The sequence below is a fragment of the Rissa tridactyla genome, chromosome 3 (genome assembly GCF_028500815.1).
Source record: "Rissa tridactyla isolate bRisTri1 chromosome 3, bRisTri1.patW.cur.20221130, whole genome shotgun sequence".
In the NCBI taxonomy this organism is placed as follows: Eukaryota; Metazoa; Chordata; class Aves; order Charadriiformes; family Laridae; genus Rissa; species Rissa tridactyla.
Genome location: NC_071468.1, coordinates 74070204 through 74085327, shown reverse-complemented (window position 1 = coordinate 74085327; position 15124 = coordinate 74070204). Strand labels below are relative to the sequence as shown.

General features: G+C 43.3%; 1 protein-coding gene across 1 annotated transcript in view; it reads right to left on the bottom strand.

Moving 5' to 3' along the window:
* HS3ST5 (heparan sulfate-glucosamine 3-sulfotransferase 5) overlaps positions 1–7268 on the bottom strand; it is a 195501-nt gene extending 188233 nt beyond the window's left edge. Inside the window, exon 1 of the mRNA XM_054196733.1 lies at positions 7178–7268. The gene's annotated coding sequence lies outside the window, so the exon portion shown is untranslated. The remainder of the gene's footprint in view (positions 1–7177) is intronic.
* Positions 7269–15124: the final 7856 nt, after the last annotated feature.

Sequence of the window (15124 nt, the reverse complement as noted above, 5' to 3'; positions counted from 1 at the left end):
AAATTCGTCCTTTGTTGTTTCTTGCTATTAAGTTGTGTAAGGTGGAGGCATATGAAAATGTCTCTGAAGCATCTGCACCATAAATAGTCTCCTTGATAGCCTTCAGGAGAGAAGCAAAGGCAATGACAACACTGGGACCGATACAAAAGGGAGGAAAGAGCTGTTGATTCATGTTCACCCGGATCTACCTCAGCAGCAGCCAGCCAACGGTCTTGAAGGAACTGCTGGGAAAGCAACCACAGAAATGAAACATGGTTTTAGGTAGATCTGGATGAAGATCTGTGTTTCCATTTTCTGCAGTTGCACAGTTCAACTTTTTGAAGCCCAGGTTGTTTGGCTATACCTGAAGGAAGTGAATTTCATTCTTAGGCCAGTAACCATTGAATATAGGATACTGAAAGAAGGGCTAGCAATGACACTTGTAACCAGAACTGTTTGGTATATGCAAACCGAGAACTTCTAATCCTAGAACAAGTTGTCACTAATTCTCCTCAAATCTTTTCTACCTCTGCGTGAAAACTCTGTGGTTGGTAAAAAGCGTAACATTCACATTTTCTTTTTCAGGATTATTTACCAAAAAGCTTATAGTAGATTGATTTAGCCAGATTGTGCATCACCATTCAGGAGTGTAATTCTCCACCAGAAGACAAATAAAGGCATGTTGTTTGACTATACTGATAGACTCTACACTCATAGACTTTTTTCCTACTGCAAATCTGTTTTACTTTACATTGGAGATTAATCCTTTTACAAGAGGCAGGATTGTGAAATCATAAATAGGAAGGATTTGCTGACACCTCTGACATTATTTATACTTATACAGCAGTTACAAGGTAAGGACACGCAGCAGCAAATTATCTAAAATAATTTTCCCTAAATCTTACTTCTGACATCATGCCAAAGTTAGCTCCACCTAATCCAGTCAACTGTCTTTTCAGCATCAAAAGTTGGTATTAAAAAATGGTGTATCTATTTACTGTATCAAATACAGTGTTGTATCAAATACTCCTCTGCTCTACTGTCATCTTCTGTTTTCCTAAAGCTCCACATTGCATTCACTGATAATCTTTCCTGGTTCTTCAAAGTAAGACTGTAGTTGCTTTTTCAAGTCTTAACAGGAAGATCTTGACTGTGATTGTAGGTGACACTAGCCTGTAGCTGGCAAAATATCTTTCAGATTTATGTTTTTCGGGACATAGTGTAACATTGGTTTTAGATACCGAAGTGAGGATTCATTTTGTTTTCTCCTTTTATAGGATTCACTTAGGGGTTTTTGTTTCGTTGTTTTTTTGGGTTTTTTGGGGTTTTGTTGGGGTTTTTTTTGGTTGGTTTATTTTTCTTATATTTTTTTGGCAGTACTGGCTATTATTTATAGCCTTGGGTTTAAAACATTCTGCAGGAGAACCATTGGACCCTGCTGTTTTACCTTCAGGAAACAGTTTAACCACTCTCAGCTGTTTATTGTGCTGTCATATCTTCCTCTGTATCTTCACGGTCAGAAAGGACGAGCAACCACCAAATCTCTGCTGGGGTGAGGAAACCAGACAGTAACAAACTAGGGCACTACGCAGTTTTTGATATTAAAAGAAGAAAAATAAATAAATATGTACGCACGTGTACACACACAGATAAATGTGTATACAAATACACACAAAATCTGCTAGGGCCATCTGGATTTCCAACATGGGAAATTATTATTTTCTGGCTTTTGTCTTCTTTTGAAACTCCCATCCTATCGGTATGTCAGCTTTAGTTACTTCTTCCGTGGCCAGAACACGTTAGGTAACTCAACTTTCATAATTTTATTTTTAACCTCAGTTGCATTTATTTTTATGTTTTACTTCTGTCTTACGGATGTTTCATAAAAGAGTACTTTTTTCCCTCTCTTAAAAAAAAACCAGCAAAACACATCCTTACATATTTTCACTTCATTTTGCCATGTCTCCACCATTTCCAACTTTGTTTCTGAGTTCATTTCGGGTTTTGCCAAACTCAAGTTGTGCCTGTGCATCTGGCAAAAAGTCAAGACCTTCTGTAATAGCATCTGGTAAGAGAAAAAATAAAAACAAACCTGACTGCACAGAAACCAGGATGCAGTGTAAAATCGTTTCCATTGATGGGAACTGACTTGTCTCCCATGAGATGCCAGTTTTCTAATGCTGTCATCATAGCAGCAACACCGGGTTGCAAAAGGAGGTTTTGATGTAGGTTGGAAGTCCGTCAGCTAGTGCAGAAAGTTTACATGCTACTGAGCAAGCTTAAGTACCTGTTGTACAGGACAAATCCCTTGTTCGATGGCTCATTTTCCGCTTAAGCCTACATAGGATTAACCTGCTAATATTAGTATTTCCTTTACATACTCTTAAAGAAAAATAGCTGATATATATATACATATATCGATTATTAATTTGTTCGTGAAGTCCTTCTACCAATCATTTTTAACATTTGAGGACATTTATTAGCGATTTGTGCTGTCATATAAAATCCTGTCATCCCTTGGTGGACTCTGAATACGTATCTGCTATAACACAGTCTAATAGTTTTATTTATGGCGGTCCTTTGGAGACTCCAGCAACTGTACGCAGTCAAGATTGTTCAAGCCATTATAATACATGATTGTATTACAGTGATTTGAATGGATAAAAGATCTTTCATATCCAAAAGAGAAATGGATTGATAGACACTGTTCTGTAACATATCAGGACAAATGTGTTACTTTAATCGCCCCGACAAAATGCTGTATTTTCTCAAGCAACGCTGTTGCAAGAAACAAGAGGTGTAAGGAATAAAGGTGCTAGTGCAGAAAAAGTACAGGAATTACCTTTTTTTTTTTGTAGTGTGAAACATTCTATATCAACTCAGGTACCTTAAAAAGCCTTAAAAATGTTTGGGGATATTCAACAGCTTAAACATGGGGGCATTCCTTCAACTTCCTTCCTTGAAAAATGTCTGGATCTTACAAAATTGTCTATTAAAGTCTACGTTATGCAGCATTAGTTCCTGATATTATACCTAGAGTTCACTTTGTGGTAGTCCTTCATTATAAACTTCATCCTTCACATTTTATCTACAAAAGTTAATTTTTATTAGGAATATCAAACAGTACAGCTGTGCAACTCTTTTTAAAACAAGTAAAGGCTTGCAGTACTTCTAAAGTATACAAAACTTAAAATAGATAAATAAATAAACAAATATTTATTTATTTAAAGCTCTTGCCCTAGAAGTTAAAAATTAAAGATGGCCGATGCTGAAAATATTTAATAACCACAAATTTAAGCATTTGAATAAACTTGGAAAAAATATTACTTTTCACGGTCATTGATCACGAAAGCATCTTTGCTCAACAAAACAGGTGACGAGGTCCCTTTGAGGTCAGCACATGCTTAAAGACTAATATTTATTTAAGGGTTTTGCTGATGTGAATCTTTCTGCAATTACCATTTCATCTGATTGTGTTAACAATGCACGGTAATGCTTGTTTGTTCAGGAAGAAATTTTGTGCTTACAGACTTGTAACACTTGAGAGAGAGAGCGTGTGGAGTTAACACGGTATTCATGCGACAGGACAGAAGTACTATTAAGTGATATTGCCAGGCTGGGCAAACCAAGTGCATAAATAATACAGAAAACCACAATCTTGATAGCAAATACTGTCTGGCCATTTTCCTTAAAAAGATTAAAAGTTCTGCTCTTGATTCTTTCTTTAATTTGCATGCGTTTGTATTCCGAACCCAAACTATACTAAAATAGTTTTTTCTTGTATATCCATCTTTATGTCATTTAGCCAGTAGCATATCATTTCAATCTGCTTGCTTTTCTAGGAAAGATCATATTTTCAAGGAAATGTCCTGATTGAAGTAAGAGAAAATTGAACACACCACACACACACATGCACACACGAAAACAAAGCGCAGTTGAGACTAGACATAGGCCAGTGATTGATATTTTAAGTTGCATGTGACACTCTTTCCTTGTTCTGTTGCACTGCATTTAGATATTGTATGGCTCTCCAGACATGCTATGCATAATTTTACATACCATCTGCTTTACATGCCAGGTTCCATATGTACAATGTATAACCTAAAACCAATATTTTGATTGATTTGAGCTACAGTGGGGGCTTTTGTTCTTAAATTGCTGGATAGAAGAATATAGTCCTAAATAAATTATCTGACAAATGTGTTCTAGGATTAACAAACAATTAAATTTATTTTGAAAAAGTTTTTAAAGGTGTAATAATTACAAAATTCAGATCACTTTCAACAATCCTACTAATATTGCTTCCTAAATTCAAATACTAAGAGACCTGTAAACACTACCACTCACTTAACAACTATAGCAATACAATGGCATAAACACGTTTCGGAGTCAGGCAATGGACAGCAAAAATAGTCTAGAAAAAGAGATATGTGAATAAAGATGAACAGCACTTATTCCTCAAAACAGGATGAGGTTTATAAAGACCCTAAAAGTGAGTAATGGATATTCAGAATCATGGCCTGGAGATCCCCAGTACTTCATTATCTGGCTTCTTTCAACCCTGTTTTAAATACCCAGATCTTATATACTCTTCAGTTACAGGTAAGCCTAAAAAAACCTGAATTTCTATTTTGGAGATGCTGTCCACAAGAACATCTGGCTGCATTTCCATATGCACGTATGAAGAATAAGTACTGGAACACCAAAATTAAAAGAATACAGAATTTCAAATGATGGATCTCAGGACAAAACTGAAGATTTATGCAAATATATATATCCTCATTTTTAGAACCGCTCTCTTCATCCAAGCAAGCAAAGAGGATTAAGCATTGCTTTAGACCTTAAAAAAACCACCACCACCCCCTCAAAAAAACACAGTCCAAAACTCTTAATATAGAAATAATCACCATGTTTTTTACATTTGGCTTGAAATGAAAGTATAATCAACATAAATAGATTGTGGCATCACAGTGTGTTAGTAAACAGCAGATAGAGTGGAGAATACAGGAAGCAACAAAGCAGCTCAAAGAAAATTTTTCTCCATTCAATGTCCCATAAAATACGTACCCTTCACCTCCATATATAACACATGATAAAATAAACATTTGAATTCACAGGGAAATTAGAAAGGAACCTGTAATATGACTTTTTAAGAAGGAGCATTCTGTCTTCCCCATGTAATTGCAAGGAGAGAAGAGATAATCAGTGAAGCATTTGTCCATTTTACAGGTTTGTTTTTTTTCATTGTAACATGAACATTTTAATCTGCTCACAGTTAAGTATCAGTGGCACATTCAGTTCAATTCAATGACAATTCTACCAGATGCCTACAAATAAAGATGAATAAGAGATGCAGCACCTTAAACTTTTTTTATACTTGCCTATTAACACACACTTATGCTTAGAAGGGAAACATTACTATTGGACAAAACCAAGGTTATTTTTCTTATCAATGTAATAGTCACGTTCTTCACAGAGTACGGGCATAATTCCTATACTTGTTGACCACATGCAGCATTTTCGGGGTTCTTTCAACACTCAGATTTGAAAAAAAAAAAAAAAAAGTATGTCTTCACACTTTCCTTTTTAAGGCACTCCAAACAATTGAAAGTGGTTGGCCAGGTTACAGGGACTAGCTTTTTCTCTTTGAACATCAATATTTTTATTTGGTGTTTCTTTATATATCTGACTGCTCCCAATCTAAATACTGCACTGAACAGAGGATGTTCTGTGAACTAGAACTTCCATTTGCTAATGGATTATTTTTGCATAAAATCCTCCTTGTAGTCATATTAATATGTTCATTTTAATTATTAATCAGAAGCATTCTTTCTTATTTGTGTCTGTGTTGTGAGAGAGTTCTTAAAAAGGGGATAAGGAACTAATGTACATTTAGATTTTTCTCCTCCCTAGAGGGAGGCTGTTCATGAGTTAAATGCTTACGCAACACCTTCCCTTACTAACTGTACTACATTTCTCTTGTTACTTCTCTATTGAACCTTTCTGGGCCCGATCCACAGGCCGATGAAGTCAATCGGAGCCCATCCAATTGTCTCAGTGGTTTCCCTCTGCTTCCAACTTTTTAGTGAGAAAAAAAGATACGCAACACCAGAAAAGTGTAAGGTACTAATATGGTAATACTTTATAATGTCTATGGGGAAAACAATCAGCTTCAGTCCATCTTGATATCAAACATGTCAAGAAATCATTCCAGTATTTCTCCACTGCAAAGTGGGAATGAAAATCTAGAGGATGTTTCTGACACAGTGCAGCTAATCTCTGGTTAAAAAACTGTATTTTAAAAATTAAGTTTCTTTTATACATCTTCTCACTTTGCCATCTCTCAGCCTTCTGTCTAGTCCCTTTCATTCGAAAAGTATTCGGTATTGGCCAGAACCTGCTTCCTCTGAAGTCAATTGGGAGTTTTGCCATTGACTTCAATGGGAGAGTTATCATACCCAGGATGCAAAACACAGTGAGCAAAGACATCATTGTCAAAGTAGACATTGTAAAAGTAAGAAAAAAAATATTAAATGATTTCACAAAATCCACTTAAAAATCTTCAGCAGTAGTCAGCTTTTCTGTATGTTTCCCACAAATCGCACCAGGCGATAGGAGAACAAAAAAGCCCCTTGCCCGGTGGCCCTGGCATTTGATAGCCGGAGTTGAACCCCAGCCTGCTGGGAGCCAGCCGTGCGACACCTGGGCGAAGCAAAGCCACGCACTCTATTCGATATCAAACATTTTGCAAACATTAAGCTTTCCCTAAGGGACGAGGGGTTTTGCCCCCGGAGCCCCCTGCAGCGCACGGGAGGGAGCGGCCGGGACGGGGAGCGGGCAGGGGAGCTGCTGGCAGCCTCTCGCCGCCGTGCCGGGCACCGGCCGGGGCTCCGCTCTCCTCCCCTGGGTGCTCCCCTCCGCAGGTGAGGTGCCCGGCAGAGCTCCCTCTCTGCCCGGACGGCGGCACCGCGGCTCCCGAAACACCGGACGGCGCTGGCAGCCCCCCCGGGGGACCCAGGAGGGGAGAAGCAGGGCGCAGTCCCCGGGGCGCGCCGGGGGCACCGTGCCCTTCGCGCCCCGGCCACAGCAAAGCGCGGAGCGGAGCCGCCGAGAAGGGAACCCCCAGCACGGCAGGGCACCCTCCACACCTCCCCCGTCCCCGGGGGACCCCGGCGCGGCGCGGAGCCCCGTTACTCACCGCCGTGCTGCAGGCGGCGACCCGCAGCGCGGGCGAAGAGCCCCCGCCCCGGCCGGTGCCCACTGCGCTGCACAGACCCCGTTCCTCGGCGCCCACATCCAAGCCCCGGCCGCGCAGCCTAAAAGTCCTTCTGAGGAGCACCCGGCGAGCCCCGCCGCCTCCTGCCTCGGATCGCTGTCATCTCCCCTCCCCTCGCCCTCCCCCCCCCGCCCCCCCCGCCCCGCGCCCCCCCCCGGCGGGCGTTATAAAGCGGTCCCTAACCCGTCAGATCACGCACCGGCAGAGGTGCCGGTCCTCGCCGCTACTTACCGGGCATCCTTCAGAGCGGCGGGCGGGCGGGAGCGAGGGAGGAGGAGGAGGAGAGAGGGAGGGAAGGAGGGAAAGGGGGAGGGAGGGGGCTGCGCGGCGCTGCGCTGCTCGGCAGCCTGGGCAGCTCGGCAGAGCGCTGCGAGTCAGCGAGTGAGTCCCTCCGTGGGTGTGTGCGGACTGCTGGGCACCGGCGAGGGGAGGCTCAGGCAACCGAGGGGCGGCGAGAAGCGGCGGGGGAGTTCAGGGGGCGCAGCCCGCCCAGCGCGGCGCGGCCAGGTGCGGCCCGGCGCGCCCCCGGCCCCGCCGCCCCCCGCTGCCCCCCGCCGCCGCGGCGGGAGATGCCGGGGAAGGGGTTGGGGGAGGCGCGCATCCTCCCCGGTGGCACACGCGCCGCGGGCGGGGGGGGGGGGGGGGAGGGATTAAAAATAATGATAGTAAAAAAGCCCTATCACCAGTAAAGAATAGAAAAAAAAATACAGTAAAACTCTGACTCTACTTCCCGGCCGAGGTTTGAGCCCCCACCCCCACCCCGCCCCAAAACTGCGGTCCCGCGGCAGCGGCGCGCTCCCGCCGCGCCGGGAGCCGCCACCGCCCGCGGTGCAGCGCGGCAGCAGCTGCCGCTGCCGGTAGCGCCCAGCTGGGAGCCGGAGCCTCTCCCCGCGTACGCAGGAGCCTCCCTCCCTCCTTCCGTCCCTCCCTCCCTCCATCCCTTCCTCCATCCCTCCCTCCACAGCCCGCCGAAGCGGGCAGCGCAGGCAGGTGCTGCCGAGGGAAGGGCAGGGCAGGGCCCTCCGCCGGCGCTGCGCGGGGGTGCAGCGGAGCCTCCGCGGGGCAGCGGCCGCGCTCCCCCAGGCACCGGGGCGGCGCTGGAAGGCTGGCCGGGCCGGGAGACGGCTGGAGGGGATGGAAAGCGAGGGGCGGAGAGGGGGAACCGGCTGCCCCCGAGAGCTGCCGGCGGGGCCCCGGGAGGCAGGGGGCGGCGGGATGAGGAGGCAGCGGTGCGGTGAGGGAGCGGTGCGGTGCCCCACGGCAATGCCCGGCAAATGCCGCCGCTTCCCCCCTTGCTCGGCTCACCTTCTGCCCGAGCGGAATGACCCGCGGAAGGGGAGCGAGGATAGCAGTGCATCGTTACTGCCTGGCTTCGTGGGGGGGGGGGGGGGGGGGGGGGGGTGGAGAGCAGGCAGAGAAGGGAGGGAAGGCATAATTATAACAATCACACGGAAAAGGGTGAAAAAAAAAAAAGCAACACGCACACCAAAAAAGCCCGTTCTCGGGAGAGAAATCAAAAATAACCACCACAGCATTGAAAGTTGCTCGCTTTGTGATTTGCATTATAACGCTGCCGCTGCCGCCTGGCTCCTCCAACAGAGCACCCAAGAAACATGCAAGATGGGCGAGAGGGAGTTGGATACTTTTCGTGTGCTTTCCCTTCCTGCCGGTAATTCTCTCTCTCTCTCTCTCTCTCTCAAACTCCCTTTCAAAAAAAACCCCACCCCAAACCAAAACACACACGTACCCCCCCCCCCCCCCCCCCCCCCGCCGTTGCTGGAGAGGTGGCTCCAGGGGGTGGTTTCTGAGTTGCAAGTGGAGTTTTCCGGGGGCCTGTAGAGGACCCCGACCCCTGCGACCGTTCCACCGGGCTGTTGGGCCTCCGGGTTTGGCACGGCAGGGAGGGAGGGAGGGAAGGAAGGAGCCCGGGGGGACAGGTAGTGCCCAGCGGCGGCGGAGCCGGCCCCCGGTACCGCGGAGGTACCCGCGGAGGCCCGCGCTGCGCTCCGCCGCGCAGCTGCTCGCCCCCGCCAAGCGGGCGCGCCGTGACCCCGCGCAAGTCGCGCCGGGCGGCGCGGGGTGGACCGGGAGCCGCGGAGCGCGGCGCAGCGCCCGAGTGTGGGGGGCGCCGGGGAGCGCGGGAGGCCGCCGGCTGCTTTCCCTCCCTCCTCCCGCTGCGGAAAGCAAGATCAGTGATAAGTGGTGCTGTTTTCGGAAAAAAGATTGGATGAGATCTAACTTTTATTTACCAACAATTCATGCCCCGGTGAAAAAAAAATAAAATAGCACCAAACCTTAACCCAGATTACCCAGATAAATGTATCGAGCCGGAGGTAGCGTGGCTGTTTGCCAGACCTATGATCCATTAACCTCTTTAGCTCATTGTTGGCAGGCAACAATAGCACACGATCATATTCTTATATTTCAAAGACAAGCTATTTTCTTTTCAAAGTAAACACCCCTCTCCTATGTCGCAATTAAAAAGGGTCTATTCAACAATGAAAGTAATAAGAAAGAAGTATACTGTGGTCTTTTTGCTACCTTGTGTTCATTTTATGAGTAAAAACATTCTGCCAAGCTTAAGGTAATATGTGCAAAGGTGGACAGCAGCATATGAAAAATTCTTACTTTATAACAAGGATTTTGGATAATTTTACCTTCACCATTTAATTATGTATTATGTAGACCATGTGTCATCTAAAGTTTTAGTTCCGGTTCTTTTACAGAGAGAAACCAAGCAAAACCCAACATAATCAAAATTAGAGTATGAAAATAGGATATACAGGGCCCTTTTTTTGTTCCATATATGTTATAGATGTATACACACATAGATGTATATGCCCTTTAATCCAAATACATTCTGTCTGAAATCATATATTCATCCATAAATGTGTGCACGTGTCCATGCTATATATGTACATACCCATTATATAAATAACATACTTCAAAATCATTAAAAAAACAGTATAGAAAACGAATATAGAAAAGAAGCAAAGCTAAAACCACAGCTCTCAACCCCCTGCCGAGCGCTATAAAAAATTGCTACCACTTGGAGGAGAAGTCATAGAATCACTGATACAGAAAGAATATGAAAGTTATACCTCGCACCTTTACACAAGCAACTTAGTTAATAGAAATACATCTGTGGAAAAGTACAATGTTTTGTGTGTTTTTTGGCATAGGATATTTTGACATTAGACTGTGGTCCTAATAGCCGTGTTCCAAAATATTTGTTTTGGAAAGTCTACGTTCAGAGAAGTTGAATCTGTCACTGCAAAATCGAGCTGTCTGGTCTGGGAGTGGAAGAAAATACGTGCAAAAAAGGACACCTGATGCCATGAGGATCTGGGGAAAAGGAATGGCAAAGGTGATGGGGATAGGGAGTCGGGCCACCTGGGTGACAACAGTGAATACAAGAAGCTGGTATGTTACAGGGGAAACTGGGCTTGGAAACAAAATGCCACCTCAAGTGAAGGAGACAGTATGAAAGAAGACCTTCATCTCGTTTCTCACGGTCAGGCTGTGCTGTAAAACACATCCCATTGCTCATTAGGGGGTGAGGAGTGTAGGGTAACACCTGCATCCTCTCAAGACCTCCACACATTGCTTCTAAATCCTCTGTGGCTTAGGAAAAGTCCTTCTCCAAAAAAACCCCAAGAAACTCTGGGAAATGCTAAAAAATCTAAGTTCACGGGACTCACCTACTTCCTAGAGAATCTTTGTTCATTTTTTTACCCCAAGGAGGAAGGTTTTAGGGGTATTTTTTGTCACCCTAACTGACTCCTCGGACATAGTCAGCTGGCACTGTGCCATCTTAGCCCAAAGAAAGAAAGGCCCAAGACTCTTTGCTAGCTATTTTATGGTTTTAATCTGAGAAAATGAAGTCTTGATCCCATTTTCATTAAGATCAGTAACAAAATCAAGAAGTGACCGATACATTAGCAGAATGTTTTGAGTGCATAAGACTGCCTGGCTTCAAGAGCAGACGTTTGGGATGGGAAAGAGATGTAAATCTACACTGTATAAATAGTGTTAAATTTAGGCTATATTTCAACCTGTTGTGGCAAGAGTAGTCATTAATAGCTCAAAAATGAATGAGTGCTTAGCGCTACCGTAGATAGCCTGTTAAATATTATATTTTAGCTGGTTGCTTTTTCACTGTGTTTTCTTCACTAAGTCCAAAGTGTTTTCTCCTGACTTGAGAGTTGCTTGTTGTGGTATGGGAGAGGTATAAGGCATCACACCTTTTTTTGGATATGTTGTGTAGGATAATCACATTGATATTAGCTGATGCAAAAGTGTGAAGTTCCTGGCTACTCAAGCTTCCCACCTTTCACGTAGTACAAAAATAGCTGATATTTGGTTGCCATTACTTTAAGGAAATACAAAGCTGAGCCCTCTGTTCTATAGTAAAGTTCTTTCAAAGTGTATTTCTTTTTCTACTACAAGGTATATTATCCAGCAGCTTTATTGCACTCATTTTCAGTACTGTAACTTGAAGAAGTGTTTATCATTTATTACAAACAGGCTTTGATAATAAAATAAAAAACAAAACGTGTCATTCTCTGCAAAAAAGCAAAGCCAGCAGCAATAGATAGGGTAAGATTGAAACACTCAGCCTTTATTATGCTTCTGATACGGCTGCTTTGGCTTGTAATCTCATTGACCCCTTAAAACCAAGTGAGCTTTTTGGTACTCAAGAGGGTTTTCTAAGTCAAAATGATGGAGAAAATGACACTGATTGGTACAGGATGGCTACTCTTCCTTATATCTTGGTAAGGAACCAAGATGGTAGCTTGAAATGGTGGTGTTTTGACAAAATATGCAATTCAGTTCGCAATCCAACTCCTGACCATTAAAAGCCATGCTGTTTCGTTGCACATGGACACATGGTCTCAGCTGCTAAAATATAATGTAGCTAATGGTAATAGGAATATATTCTGCCTGCATTTTCATTTTAGAATTCAAGTTTCAGTAACAGTTCTGGTAAATAGAGTGTCACTTTATTTGTTAAACATCTGGTCTGTCATAAAGGTATGTTTTATGTAATCATACCCCAATTTTTCAAACTTGAATTTTGTTTTACCTGAAGTGTCTGATACCGCAATTTTTTCTTAATTTATGGCAGATAGATAGCCTTATTTTTTGAAAAAAAAAAAAAAGTGCCCTTCAAGAACTTAATCAAAAGTTAAGGTGTTTAATGATCTTATAGGATCATGTAAACTCATGTATTACAAGAATAGATACAATTTTTAAGAAATCTAACTGATATACTTCTGTTAGGTTGGAACTTGCCATCATAACCCACTAAAAACATGCTTCGCTGAATCAGTAAATACTATATTTTTGAGCTGTCTGCATATTATTGACTTTTCCGTTTTCTGCAAAGCATTATATCAGAAGTCCCCTCCCCCCATTGTTTTCATGCCAGAAAAATCAATTCAAATCTTAGATATACAAAGCAACAAAGGTAATCTAACCTTGATTTATTTCAGAATTCATACCATCTCCTTCTTTATTTTGTTGAAGCTCTGCTTTACAGGCTTACCTGCAGCACCTCAGAGTTTTGACAACTCTTTCTAAATATACAGGAAAACATACTAAAGCATAATAGGTTGAGAGGCAGCTTGTTTAAAATCATAGTGAAATGTGACTAGCATGTTAAAGAAGAACTTTCATGTTGGGAAAAAAAATAAACCAAAGATACTAGGCTTAGAATCAAATTTTGTCTTCCAATGTCCGTGTATGATTCCCTTTAGGAAGGAAAAAAAAAATTACATGCAAAGACCTAACATTAATTTTGATAGAAGATCAATGGATATGTACAGTTATTTGGTCACTGGGTAGCCATACTAGTCACCATTTTCCCAGGTTTATGATATTTTAGTCTTCTGTTCAGTTCCAAATTGACATACAAGGCCTACTGGCTCTTGTTTTCCATTCAGATAAGCATAGGGAAAACAGCTGAAATTTACATATAAGAGGAATAACTCTCAGCTATTTTACTGCCCCTTCTGTGTTTCTTCCTGACATTGTCATTATCTTACACTGCTTTTAGCTTCGTATAAGTTTGCTAAACTTCAGTGATTCGACTTGAAATTCTGTATGCTGCTGGAGCTCTGCCTCAGGCGTACCTGACAAATGGCTCAGCTATATCCAAGAACAAGATTGAGGGACATTATTTTATTTCTTGCTAATGCATTCCTTGTAATACGTGCTTTTTAAGAACTCTAGGACCTGCAGGCAATGGAGAAGAGACTTGTAACTTGGCAGGGTGATAAGTATTAGTTTAGTTGAGGACCATTTGGAACCTTCCTAAAAAAATCATTAAGTTTTTTCCAGTTCGTGAACGCTTGAGTGCTCCGTTCACACATGCTAAATAGCAGGTTATTATAGGTGCAGCTAATTGTGTATGTTTAGCTGTTCTCCGGCCAGGTGTATTAAGATGTTGCCTGGTTTTGTCTCTCCCAATGCTGCTGTTTTTAAGCAAGAGAGTCTGTCTCTCCTCTGCTCTTCATTTGGTTAGAGCCAAAGCTGCACTAAGGAGGCTGGTTCAGCTGAGCGCAGGAGTGCAAGAAGCCTTCCCTGGTTTTCTTGGGACAAGGGAGCTGGCAAAGATGAAGTGACAGGCATTTCCATGGTAAAAAAGTGTGGGAGAAATACCTGAGACCTGGGAGGAACTGGTAAGGAAGAGACTGAACTCAAATGACTAACTGCTAGGTGCAGGAAAGGAGCATGGGAAGAGACAACAGATTTGTCTGTGTGGTAGTCAGATGGGAAAACTATGTGAGAAGTTTATAATTTGGATATGCTGATAAGGAAAAAGAAGAAATCTAAATACTGAAGACCGTAGCTGGCTAAGTGAAAAAAAGTCAGGTGGAAGCAGGCCAGTGAAGATGTGAAGATGAGAATGAAGTCCCAGAAGTGGGGGAGAGAGTGAGAGAACTGGAATAAGACACGAAGGCAGAAAAAGAAACAGGAAAGTCTGTAATACTAGAGCATACTGCTGTGCAGATATTGGAAATGAACCAACCACCCCAAACCTCAGTGTTTCACTGTTATCAATAAATATCTGTGAAACCTGTTGGCAAAGTGTGCTCCTCACTCTCCCCTTGTGCTGCTCTACCCAAGGGGTGACCATCTGTTGCCATTGTCAAGCCTGACATTAGCTCTACTGGCAGAAACATATCCCGTAGGTCTAACTTTCTGACTTCAATGATGAATCTTGTTGGTATCAGGCCATTTTTTGAAATATTTATGTCCAGTCTTTTTTGAAAAATAGAAAAGGCATGGAAAATGGAAGGGAAGGGAAAGAGAGAGAGGAAGGAAAGAAGCGGACACTCTAATTGTTATTACAATACAGTGTTGCTGTCATGTATTAGACAACATTAGAAATGAAGTCACCTTTACTAACTCCATTCCTCTTCTCCTTCCCTACTTGTGGATATACATTATAACACAGTTTAAAATTATAAAACCATGTAATATTTTTTCTTCCTTCAGCATAGGACATCTGTCATTGCAGAAGATGAGTCCTGCTCAATGACTAAGCAGCTGTGTAACGTTTTGTTTTATCATAGAATTATGTAATGGTTTGGTTGGAAGGGATCTTTAAAGGTCATCTAGTCCAACTCCCCTGCAATGAGCAGGGACATCTTCAACTAGATCGGGTTGCTCGGAGCCCTGTCCAACCTGACTTTGAATGTTTCCAGGGATGGGGCATCTGCCACCTCCCTGGGCAACCTGTTCCAGTGTTTCACCACCCTTATTGTAAAAAGTGTCTTCCTTATATCTAGTCTAAATCTATCCTTTTTTAGTTTAAAACAATTACCTCTTGTCCTATTGTAACAGGCCCTCCTAAAAAGTGTC